Here is a 13,056-nt window from a genome sequence, read left to right as displayed (position 1 = left end):
TCCAGATCTGAGAGCCTGAGAGAAAATATCCTCTAGTACCTTTTCTCATTCAGTGGTTTTAGAATCTAATTTAGGCTGTCCTGCCTAAGACAGTCTTAATCTGCATTATATTTGTTAGGTGCAAGATGAGGATTTATAAAACCCATTTAGCGATTGTTGTCTAGTACCTGATTACATTTCTCAAAGTAAAATTTCGGTATAATTTAAACTGGAATATATGTTGGGAAATGTCTTTCAAGTTTCTTTAAAATGCCACAAGGTATAACACTTTATAGAATTTATCCTAAGAAAATAATGTTGGATATGGGCAAAAATTTAGCCATAAAATTGTTTCTCAGAGCATTGTTTGTAATCATGAAAAACTCACGACAACCCAATATCCAACAAGAGAATTGGTTAGGCAAATTATGGTGTGTTCATATAATGGAAAATTATTGAGCCATTGATATAATATTAACAGCTAACACTTGTTGAGTATCTATTATGCACTGGGCACTGTGCAGAGGGTTTTACTAGCATCATCTCATTTAATCCTAACAATAGCCCCTCTAAGGTAAGTACTATTACTATCTCCATTTTGCCAGGACTAATAGAAATAAATAGTATACCCAAAGTCAAAAAATAGGAGCCTGGCTCTGTGTGTTTGTAGGATGTGTGTGTGTGTGTGTGTTGGGATGGGTTAAGGTGACAACAGAATCTTGAAGGTGTTTTTCCAAACCACCCACCACTAGATTTGACCATCTTAGGAATGAACATCCTTTTAGATAAACATCACTACTATTTTGTTGGTGAGGATGTGGTGAAATTGGAACTCTCACACACACTGCTTGTGGGATTGTATAATGGAGTAGCCACAAATAGTTTGGCAGTTCCTCAAAATGTTAAACAGAGTTACCATATGACCCAGCAATTTCATTTCCAGGTTTATACCCAAGAGAATTGAGAACACATATTCACCAAAACTTGTACATAAATATTCATAGCAGCGTTATTCACAATAGCCAAAAAGTGAAAACAACCCAAATGTCCACCAACTGATAAATGGGTAAACAAAATATGATATATCCGTACAAGAGATTGTCATTCATATATATCGTATCATTGTTATATCACGTATTATTCAAATACAAAAAGTTATGAAGTACTTATACGTGCTATGACATGGGTGAATCTTGAAAACATTATACTAAGTGAAAGAAGCCAGTCACCAAAGACCACATGTTTTATGATTCCATTTATCAGAAATGTTCAGAACAGGCAAATCCGTAGACACAGAAAGTAGATTAGTGGTTGCCAGGGGCTGGGGTTGGGGAAATGGGTGTGAATTAGAAGTACTGAGTTTGGGATTTCCTTTTGGAGTGATGAAAACGTTGTAAAATTAGATAAGGGCAATAGTTGCACAGCTCTGAATATACTAAAAACCACTAAGTTATATATTTTAAAAGGGTGAATTTTTATAGTGTAGTATCTCAATAAAGCTGTTCTTATCTCTGCTATCAGAAGCCAGTGTTAGTTCTATCCTTCAGTTAATATTAGTACAGAAAAAATTTAAAGGTATGTAATGACAAGGATAGATGTGCATGTTATGTGGTTTAAAAAAGTCAAAAAACAACGTATACTGACTGGTCCCCTGTTTTGGTTTTAAAAAAATGTGCATATGCCAAAAGGAGTGTATAAACATAGCAGTGGTTATGTGGCTTTCTTTGTTGTTCATATTTTAGACAAAGAAAATTGAGACCATGTATCATTACTCTAGTAAGAAAATTTTTTAAAGTTTTTTTAATCTTATGAAACACTTTTTGGGATGAAATGTTGTACTGAAAAGATCAAAAATCAATTTTTTAAGTTGCCACATCAACAAGTGAAAAGAAACCGATGAAATTAATTTTATTAATATTTTCAAAAATATTTTAAAATGTTTTGAAAATGTTTTACTTAATCCAATATATCAAAATATTATGACTTCAACATGTAATCAATATAAAATTATTAGTGATATATTTACACTCTTTTATTTCATGCCAAGTCTTTGAAATCTGGTGTGCATTTTATACTTATAGCACCTCTCAGAACTAGCCACATTTCTAGGGCTCAATAACCACACGTGCCTAGTGGCTACTGCACGGGAATAGAGCAACTATTCCAAAATTGTCATTCCACTCACAAAATGAGTTTCATCATATTCTTTCAAAAACAAATTTTTATCTACTAAGAACTTGATTAGATTGTATGCTAAAACCAAACTAAGTTTGTAACCAAACTAAGTAATCAAACTAACCAACATTAATCTAATGAACCTCACAACTATTTAAAGTAATACAAACTGAATATGAAAATATAGGCATACCCACATATATACATGTAATATATAATAGTAAATGTGAACCCAATCTAAATTTCTCCCTAAAACTAGTAAGTTGAATTAATAGAATAAAAAAGATCAAGATTCTAAAAGTGCTAAAATGACACCATATAACAATTTATTAAGATAGCAAGAAAGACGTAATTCAGTGACTGTAATAGTTACCACCCTAATAGGCCAACTGTTTAGTTCAACACCTATGGCTTCAATTCCAGCCAGGAGAAGAAGCCAAAGAGCCAGATGTTACTGCCAAAAAAAGGATTTTCACAGCTGAGCATCCGAACTCTATCATGGCCGCTAAAGGTAGAGAAATTTAAAGGTACAGTGATAGGAATCTGGCTGAGAACTATGAGTAATCTTTTAGATTGGATGATAGAGTAGAATTTTGTGGTCACATGATCAGTGGATTAATTTCCGAGGATTTATTGAATTAGGCACACCATTGCCTTTAACACACGCATGTAAAAAGTTTCGTGTGTGCAGTTGGGCACTCCCTCCTCCCTGATACACTTTCTTCACTCATGATTCCTGGACACCATCTCTCTTGATTCTCCTGCTATCTCAATGCATGCTCCTTCTCAGACTCATTTGCTGGCTCCTCTTTACTGCTTCACCTCTAAACGTACAAGAACCCTAGTGTTCAAAGTTCTCAGATTTCTCTACCCACAGGCCCATCCTCGGTGACCTCATCCAGTCTCACAGCAGCTTGCCACTCACATGACGACAAAACTCCAGACTTGAATTTTGAGCACAAACCTCTCCCCTGACCTTCAGACTAACATCACTGACAGCTGACCTGGTATTTCACTGCGTATGTACAAGGCATCTCAATCCCTAATGCTGCCCCTACCGTCCCTGCTCCACCTTCCTGTTCCTTGATTCCTCTCTCATTGCCCACATCCGTACAGTCCATCAGCAAATCCTGCTAGCTCTAACTTCCACATACACCCAGAACCCAACCACTTCTTACCACCTCCACTGCTACTACCACGTTCTAACTACCAGAGCTTCTTGCCATGACTGTTTCAATAGACTCTAACCAGTGTGGGATCCTTCCTTCCCCTCACTACAGAATAGTTTCTATGCAGCAGGCAGAATGGTCCTTTTAAATGCAAATCACTTCATGTCACTTTTCTGCTCAAAGCCCTTTATTGGCTTCCTACACATTCAGAGTAAAACTTCCTTAAAATGCTGGAAAGACTTGGCTCCAGCCATAGCTCTGTCCTTATTTTTTTTTCACTTCTCACCTGCAGCGCCAACTCTTGCCTCAACTGCCTTCTCTGGAATCCACCCTCCGCCACCCCCACTGCCATAGACATGCGAGCATGCTTATTGTTTGCCAAACACATCAGGAAAAGCACCTCCCTCCCAGGACCTCTGCATTACTGTTCCCTCTGTCCTTCAGACAGCAGCATAGCTCAGTACTTTACCTCATTTAGGCGCCTTCTCCAGTATTGACTTTTCTGATGCCTTCCTTGACCACCTTATATAAAATGAAATAACACTCCTCCCTCCCAGCGCTCCCTATCCCTGTGTTGCTACCTGACAGTATATATTTGTTTGGCTGTGGTTATTATGTCAGTAGAATATGACTTCCAGTGGGACAGGAATATTTTTGTTCCCTGCTCTGTATCTGGCACCTAGAACAGTGCCTGGCACATGTTGGTTACTCTAATGTACCTTTTGAAAGAATGAAAGAGTCAATGTGTGTTTGCTTAATAATGAAGATTGAGCATGAAGCAATCTGTTTTTTTTTTTAAAGATTTTATTTTTCTTCCTTTTTCTCCCCAAAGCCCCCCGGTACATAGTTGTATATTCTTCGTTGTGGGTCCTTCTAGTTGTGGCATGTGGGACGCTGCCTCAGTGTGGTTTGATGAGCAGTGCCATGTCCGCGCCCAGGATTTGAACCAACGAAACACTGGGCCTCCTGCAGTGGAGCGCGCGAACTTAACCACTCAGCCACAGGGCCAGCCCCGAAGCAATCTTAATGAACAATAAACCTAGGATGCTTGCGTGGTAAAGAATTTGGCCATGCCCCAGGAGAGGTCTGGTCTTTGTCCTAGGCTTCTGGGAGGTAATCTATGTCAGACCTGATAGCAGTGTCTTTGTTTTGGGTGGAGGCTGTCACATCCGACAACTTGATGGTAGGGATTGGCCACATTGGAAAGACGGTGTGATTTAGGGTAGGGGGATTGGGGTCACGAGATTAGAGTTCAACCATGTGGACAATGTATCAATCAATTAATCATGCCTATGTAATGGAATTCCAATAAAAACTCAATGTGAGGCTTAGGGAGGCTTCCCTCGTTAGCAATACTCTATGCATTTTGTCATACATCAATACCAGGAGGGTAATGTGTCTTGAAGACAATGGAAACTTCCAGTTTGGAATCCTCCTAGACTCTGCCCTATGCATCTCTTCCTTTGTCTGATTCTAATCTGTATCCTTTCCCTGTAATAAACTGCAACCGTGAGTATCTAAGTTTTCTGTGAGTTCTGTGAGTCCTAGTGAATAACTGAAACTGTGGGTAGTTTAGAAAGCCCCAAAAATTGTAGGTGATGTCAGAAGTGAGGACAGTCTTGGGAACTCTGCCCTAAACTTGACAGTTTGGCTAACTCTGGATGATGTTAAACACCTATCCAGCAAGATTCACACGAAAAGGTGCTTTAAAGATCACTACGTCTAGCGCATCATTTTGCTGATGAGGAAATTGAAGCCTAGGGAATAGAACTGACTTGCCCGGGTCACCTGGTGATTTGCTAACAGATCCAGAGCATGAACTCTGGTGCTCTGGGGCTCCCATGCTCACCCCTCCACAATGACTCTCCTTAACTTTTGTTTTGGAGGACACACCATTTTTTCTTAAGAGGGCAAGTTGAAAGTTATTGGGCAATTAAGTTGGCTTAACTCTCCAGTGCTTTAAGGTCAATATCAAGGGAAGAAATTGCTACTCTCTTTGAAAAGTCAGCTCTGAAGTAATAGAGCTCCTTGCTCTTCATCTCCATCATCGCTGTTTTTCGGCCCTGAGGTGGGCCAGGGCAGAGCCGCAGGAAGAGCTTCATCAATCCTCCTGACCCACAGCTGTGGAGGGGAAGGAAGCCTTTATGCTCCCTGAGAATCAGCATAAATCGTCCTCTCCCTATACCACCACATTCTGCCACTTTCTCCTTCTAAGTATAAGCACCTTCAGAAGGACATATCACATGGTAAACTTAGCTCATCATGCAGGAAAACATTTTGATAAGTTCAAAGTGTTATGCAAGCAAGGTTAACACTGTGGCCATTACCATTCTAGTGAGATGTTATAGAAGCCGAATTCAAGAGCTAGATGGACCTTGAACTTGTAAGCTAGTCTATATATATTGTAAAACTCAATAAATATTTATAGAATAAATACAGAACAAAAATAATTATATTAAACATCCCTCAAATAGAGACCTTTGTAATTTCCATTTGGATCTGACAGCACTACAAGGGTGAACAAAGGATAATAACTAGTGTTTATGAATTTACATCTGAAAAGTCGCATAGGCCCCAAGCAGCGACTTTAACATTTTCAGGGTCACAGACCCTTTTGAGAATTTGATGAAGGTTTTGGACCCTCTCTCCAGAAAAAAAACATAGTTTGGAGTACTTCTTGCTTCCAAATGCTGACTCATTGTGTCTCTTTCATGCACAGAAAAAGAAAGGGGAAAAAAAAGACCGGGGACCAAAGAAAGGTCCAAAATTAAACGCAAGTTTAGAATTACAGTGCCATCACCTCCCATGCATATTTTTATACGGAGAATAATAATAGCTATCACATATATAGCTATCATTTAATAGCAATGATATAAGGCCAGATGTGAGACTCCTTTCTAAGATGGGTCAGCAAAGTGTAAGAGGCACATGGTTAAAGGCATGACATTTGAGAAACAGGTTGCTTGAGCTCAAATCTGGCCTCTGATATTTCCTAGCAGTATAATCATGGGCAATTCACCTAATCACTCTGTGCTTCAATTTCATTTGCAAAATACTGACAATAACAGTTTCTACTTCATAGGGTTGTTGTAAACATTAAATGAGTTGATATATATAAAGCGTTTAAAAAAGCTCATAATAGACGGCCAATCAATATTTGCTGTTGGTATGAGGCGCTGCATATTGTCATTATTACATGCTCTCTTGTTGTCCACATGGACTCCAGATTTATTCACTTTTCTAGTTCTTGTTCTTGAATTGTTTTGGTAGATCTGCTCCTTCTCCTTTTTGTTAAGCTACCTCAGAGACATGGTTTCCTTACAAAGGAGTAAGAAACTGTTCATGTCAGTGGGCTCATAGTAGAGGCACATATTCATTCTAATGGTAAACATGGACAACCTGCCTACTATGTGCTCAGCCCTGGCCTTTTTAGGTGCTGGTAAGGAATTCACAACTCAACTGCAGAGATAAATGCTAAAATTTATGTGCAAATAAGAGATATTCATAAGCAATAACATTATAAAGGCTGTGTACCTCAAAATCAAATCGGTTGCCATTTGATGGGTATTCACTAAAGCCAGGCATGTGCTCATTTCTCCCTATATACATTATGTCTCTCCTGACCACCCTATACAGGAGGTATTATTTTTTTAGTACCATTTAGCATTGAGGCAACCAAGACTCAGAGATGTTGACTATCTGAGAGGAGGTAGAATGGGGCAGAACCGGGGTTTGAACCCAGCTTTACTTGACTCTTCACCAGCTAGTCCACAATGGTTCTACTTACATTTTCCCTTGGAAATTTCTGTTCGAATAAGTACATACTAAATATTTGTCAAAAAAACAAAGAGCTATAATTCCCATTATTCTTTGAAAAGAACACACAAGCAGTCATCAGAATGATTTTTCTCTCAAAAAATATGTTCAGTTTGAAGTGTCCTGTGAGAACTTATGAAACTATAAAGAAATCTTTGGGGTTTTTTTGTTTAAAAATTTTTTAAGTCCATGTCTGTGTTTTCTGGTGATTCACTTCTCTCTGTTAGTCAGAACATTATACACCTACACATTAAATAAAACTGAATATTCCAAAACTTAAAGGCATAAGAAAGAGTTGTCAATACCTGAAAGCAGAGAAACTCGGCATAATTGAGGAAAAGCGGAGGCTCAAACTGTCAAAGAAAATAGCTTTTATGCTTAAAATGAAGTTCCATAATATAGAAGTAGACCAACTAAGGGAGACTGGCTTAGCCTGTTAAGAGGGTAATGGTCCTCTTTGATTTCGGACAAGCAAAAAAAGAAAATTAAGGCTAATAGTGAACAGATCATACACATCATTTATTTTTCCCAAGACCTCTTAAAAATGATAGCAAAGGAGCAAAGCAGATATAATCTCACAACAATAAAGAGAATATAAGGAGGGTCATTAAGTGGACTATGGATTTCTTGTGTTTCTGGAAGAAGAAAAGCAAATGGAAGGATGACAGAGGAAGGGGAGAGGTGGCACAGACAAAAAGGGCACCCGTCTATCTTGCAGAAACCTGGAGAAGCTCGGGACTTAGAAACACCCAAAGCGATGTGAGATGAGATCTGATAAATGGAGGGGGTGCTAAAATAAAATCCATAGAGAGAAAAATAGATTCATCTGCGATTCACCTCTACTGTTTAACTCCCCTCCCTACCCTACCTTGGGAGGATACAATAGAAGGTTCTTCCCTTGGGAAAAAATGTAGTTAGTCTGGGGTGGAGAAGGGGGCACGTGTTAGAGTTGGGTCTCCAAAGCGAAGTGCTTTGCATTCTGGCATTTAGGAATTCCAAGATGCAAGATCATCTCCCTGCCTGCTCACTCACTATGAAACCAGCCAGTTGATCAGTCCTATTCACGTTCATGTGACTGTTCTATCGATTCATCCTTACATATGACTGGGCAACATAAGTTCATCTAGACAATTGAGTAAAACCCACAATGTAAAAGAAAAAAAAGATCAAGATAAACAAACATGAAAACAGATACTAGGGGGAACATATACTTTTAGAAACAGAAATAAAGAAATCCTAATTAACACATGCAGAACTATTAAAAACGAGAATAAAACTGCCAATCAAGAACACAACGCTAGAAAAAAGGAACAAACAGAGAATAAGACAAAATTCATATAGTTTAAAAAATACGGCTATTTGTTTTTAACTTATTAGAAGGTTAAAAGATATAGTCAAGGAAATGGCCCAATGGAACAGAAAAGAGAGCCTAGAAATAAACCCATGCATATATGGTTAACTAATTTTTGATAAAGAGGCCAAGAATACAGAATGAGGAATGGATAGTCTCTTCAATAAATAGTATTGGGAGAACTGGATATCCACGTGCAAAAGAATGATATTAGACCCTATCTTACACCATATAAAAAATCAACACAAAATGGATTAAAGACCTAAATGGAAGACCTGAAACTGTAAAACTTCTAGAAGAAAACAGGAAAAACACCTTAATATTGATCTTGACAATGATTTTTTGGATATAGTACAAAAGCATGGGAAACAAAAGCAAAAATAAAATAAACAAGTGGGACTACATCAAAGTACAAAGTCTGCACAGGAAAGGAAACAACCAAAATGAAAAGGCAACCTACAGAATGGAAGACAAGATTGTCTGATAATGGGCTAATATTCGAAATCTATAAGGAACTCATACAACTCAATAGCAAAATAACAATCCGATTAAAAAATGAGAAAAGGACCTGAATGAACATTTTTCCAAAGAAAACATACAAATAGTCAACAGGTACATGAAAAGATGCTCAGCATCACTAATCATCAGGGGAATGCAAATCAAAACCAAAACAAGACATCACCTCATACCCATTAGGATGGCTATTATCAAAAAGTTAAAAGAGGGGCCAGCCCGGGGGCATAGTGGTTAAGTTCATGCACTCCACCTCAGTGGCCTGGGGTTCGCAGGTTCAGATCCCTGGCGTGGACCTACATACCACTCATCAAGCCGTGCTGTGGTGGCATCCCACATATAAAATAGAGGCAGTTTGGCACAGATGTTAGCTCGGGGACAATCTTCCTCAAGCAAAAAGAGGAGGATTGGCAGCAGATGTTAGCTCAGGACCAATTCCTTAAAAAAGGATATACTGCCATTTGCAACAAAATGGATGAAACTGGAGGACATTATTCTAAGTGAAACAAGCCAGACACAGAAAGACAAATACTGCATGATCTCACTTACATGTGAAATCTAAAAAAACCTCTCACAACTCATAGTATCAGAGAATAGAATAGTGGTTCCCAGAAGCTGGGGGTTGGGAGAAGAGGAGAGATATCGATTAAAGGGTAAAAACTGTCAGTTATAAGATGAGTATGTTCTGGTGACCTAATATAGAACATGAGAGCTATAGCTAACAATAATGTATTGTATACTTGAAATTTGCTAAGAAAGTAATCTCAAGTGTTCTTACCAAACACACACACATGAGGTGGTGGATATGTTAATTAGTTTGATTGTGGTAATCATTTCATAGTGTATACATATATAAAAACATCATGTTGTATACCTTAAATATACACATTTATTTGTCAATCATACCTCAATAAAGCCAGAGGAAAAAAGTCAGGACAAAAAGCTTAAATACAGAAAATATTATGGCTAACAAAATTAGGTAATTATTCTCTGAAATACAATATCCAACGAATAGAAGTACCAGAAATGGAGAATTGGGAAATCAAAAGGAAAGTAATTATCAAAGAAATACGTGAAGGGAATTTCCCTCACTTGAAGAACATGAGTCTTCAAGATTGAAAGGACCAATTGGGTATCTATAGTAATTATTTTAGAAAGACCCACAACTACATAATCATTGTGAATTTCCAGAACACTGAGGATAAACAGTAGATTCTAAAAGTTTCCTGTAAGAAAACACAGGCCATCTATGTGGCAGTATCTTTCAGAAAGTCATTGGAATTTTCTCTTCAGCAACATTGGTCCCTAAAAAACAATGAAGCAACAACTTCAAAATTCCAAGAGAGAATTATTTTCAAACAAGAATTCTATACTATCAATTAACTGACTGAATGGTTGGGGAACCTAAAATTTATTGAGCGATGCCATTCTTTTGTTAGATGCTTTACTGGAAATAGCAACATTCCTTTAAGAGAAGTATTATTTTTACCATTCCATAGATGAGATCTGCTAATAGGTCAACTCAATGAATAAGTGGTAGAGTTGGAAAATGTACCTGAGTCAATCTGCCATTCTTCTTCCAGAATATATCACTAGGTCTTTGAAAACACAAAGGTGACTAGCTTACAGAGTGAAGAAGCGGCAGTGTGGAAGCAGGGAGAGGCATCCATTACTGGGACTTGGGCAAGGGGTAGGCTGTTACATTTGTAAAATAGCATTATGTCATTGTTGCTACCTTGGCAACCTTCAAAGGTTAGTGTTCCAGCTGACAACATGGGTAAATATAATTGAAGAGATTTCAGAAATTGCAGCACACCCAATTTTGAAGCCAAATGTGATCAAGAAGCTCCGATTAAAGATCATCAGCTTATTGGCGCTAAGTTGAAATATCAGTACAAATAAATTCAAACCAATCCTGTCTATTTCAGTCTATCTCCTGGATCCCATTTATTCACTCATAAAACAAATACACATTATATCTGAGGACCTTCCCTAGGTGCTATGTCAACAATGATGAATGAAATACAGTCTCTATCCTCATGAAACATTCAATCTATGAAGGCAATGAACAGGATTCAGTGAGAGGAAAGAATGTAAGGGGAGGGAGTCTTACTAGGATATGATGAGCAGGGAAAGGCTCTCAAGGATGTACCGCTTCAACTGATTCAAAGGACCAGCTAGGTGAAGGGTTGGTGTGATGGGTGGTGCACTGCAAGAAGGGAAATAGTAGTTAAAATACTCCAAGGTAGGAAACAGCTTGGAGGGTTTAAGGAACTAAAATATTGGGCCAAAATAATGGAAAGGGAGGACAGCCCAAGAAGAAATTGGAAAGGCAATTAGAATCATAACACATCGATCCTGTAGGCTATTTTAAGAAATTAGAATAAAATCCAAGGCGTGATGAAAATCCTCTTAAAGCACAGGAGAGACATGAATTGGTGTATGGTCCTGTGTTTTATTTGCTTAAAGACCTCATCAGGTGCATGTTCCACAGGCATCTCAAAATCAACAGACTCAGAAGTCATCCTTCTTGCTCCAAAAGGCTCCACTTGTTTCCATTCCTCTTCTTTCCCTCCTGCCCTTTCAAATAGTTATTGAGAATCAAATCTTGTCAAAATACATCCTTTGTCCCTATATTAGTCAAACAGCAAAACACTTTCAATTTCCTCATGCCCACATCCAATCAGCAACTACAGCCCATAAACTTTCTTGCAAAATGTCCACTTCTGTTTAGGTCAGGCTTTTATTATTGCTCACTTAATATTAATAATAATAGCAATAGAACTACTGCTATTACGAACAACTACTATACGTACTTCTAACACAGACAGTGCTTACTATGGAGCAGACTTTGTTCTATGCATTTTATAGAAATTAACACGTTTATTTTTCACAAGAATCCTGTGGTATCAGGCTCCAGAGATACTATGGTACACCACCTCTTTATAGCGTTCTTACTGGTTACCTCTTCTCTATCCTCTTTCCAATTCATCCTACCCATTGTATTGACAGACTAATTTCCCCACACAGGGCTCTGATCAAGCTGAAAGCTGTCTATGGTTTCTCAGTGATTCCAGAACAACATCCAAATTCCTTAAATTGGTAATCTCACTCTCATGATCTGGTCCCACTCTACACTTCCCAATTCACAGCGCACCTCTTCTCTATATATAATACATTTGTGGAACACTGGAATCAATATACTTGTAATTATCCTAATGCAGTAATTCTCAAATTCTGGTCTGGGCCTCTCTAGGGATCCCTGAAGTCCCTTTAGGGAGCCTACAGATCAAAACGATTTTCATAATGCTAAGATGTTATTTGCCTTTTTTACTCTCATTCTCTCTTGAGTGTACAGTGGAGTTTTCCAGAGGCTACATAACGTGAGCTATCACAACAGACTGAAGGCAGAAGCATATATGAGAATCCAGCTGTCTTCTATTAAGCCAGACATTAAAGAGATTTGTAAAAAATATAAAGCAATGCTACTCTTCTTACTAATTATTTTGGAAAATATGGTAATTTTTCATAAAAATATGCTGTTGATGTTATGTAATGGATTTATTATTGTTATTTTAAAATGAATATATGTTTCTAAAATCTCTCAGTTTTAACGTCTGATAAATTAAATATAAATAGATATTACCCACATAATTAAAGCTCTTTGGGGTCCTCAACAATTTTGAAGATTGTAAAGGGGTGCTCAAATAGTTTGAGAACCACTGTTCTAATGGTTAAGAATATATGCTTTAAAATCAGATTGACCTGGAGTTTAAATCCTGGAGATACTAATAACTTTTTGACCTCAAGAAAGTTAAAGTTGCCTCAGAATCTTCAGTTTCCTCAATAGTAAATGGGATTAATAATTATCAACCTTATAGAATAATAGAAACAAAATGCTTGAGCCAGAGTTGGCACATGGCACACTCACAACAAATGGTAGATTCTGCCAGTATCGTGATCAACATAACAATCATTTTTATCGTCCTTTTCCAAATATGCTCTGGCTTTCCTGTCTCTGAGTTGTTAGTGATATTCTTGTCTAGGCAGGAA

At 37.8% G+C, this 13,056-nt stretch overlaps 1 protein-coding gene across 15 annotated transcripts in view; it reads right to left on the bottom strand.

Moving 5' to 3' along the window:
* The window catches only part of PPP2R2B (protein phosphatase 2 regulatory subunit Bbeta), a 436,961-nt gene that overhangs the window by 273,326 nt on the left and 150,579 nt on the right, over positions 1–13,056 (bottom strand). The window contains exon 2 of one of the 15 annotated variants that reach the window (XM_070569309.1): positions 11,117–11,212. The exons of 13 other annotated variants lie outside the window; for them this stretch is intronic. The gene's annotated coding sequence lies outside the window, so the exon portion shown is untranslated. Of the gene's footprint in view, positions 1–10,558; positions 10,689–11,116; positions 11,213–13,056 lie in introns of those variants that run through there. One more of the 15 variants, XM_070569301.1, reaches the window with a different exon arrangement.

Source organism: Equus przewalskii, chromosome 13 (assembly GCF_037783145.1).
Source record: "Equus przewalskii isolate Varuska chromosome 13, EquPr2, whole genome shotgun sequence".
Lineage (NCBI taxonomy): Eukaryota > Metazoa > Chordata > Mammalia > Perissodactyla > Equidae > Equus > Equus przewalskii.
This window is presented reverse-complemented; position numbering and strand designations above follow the sequence as displayed.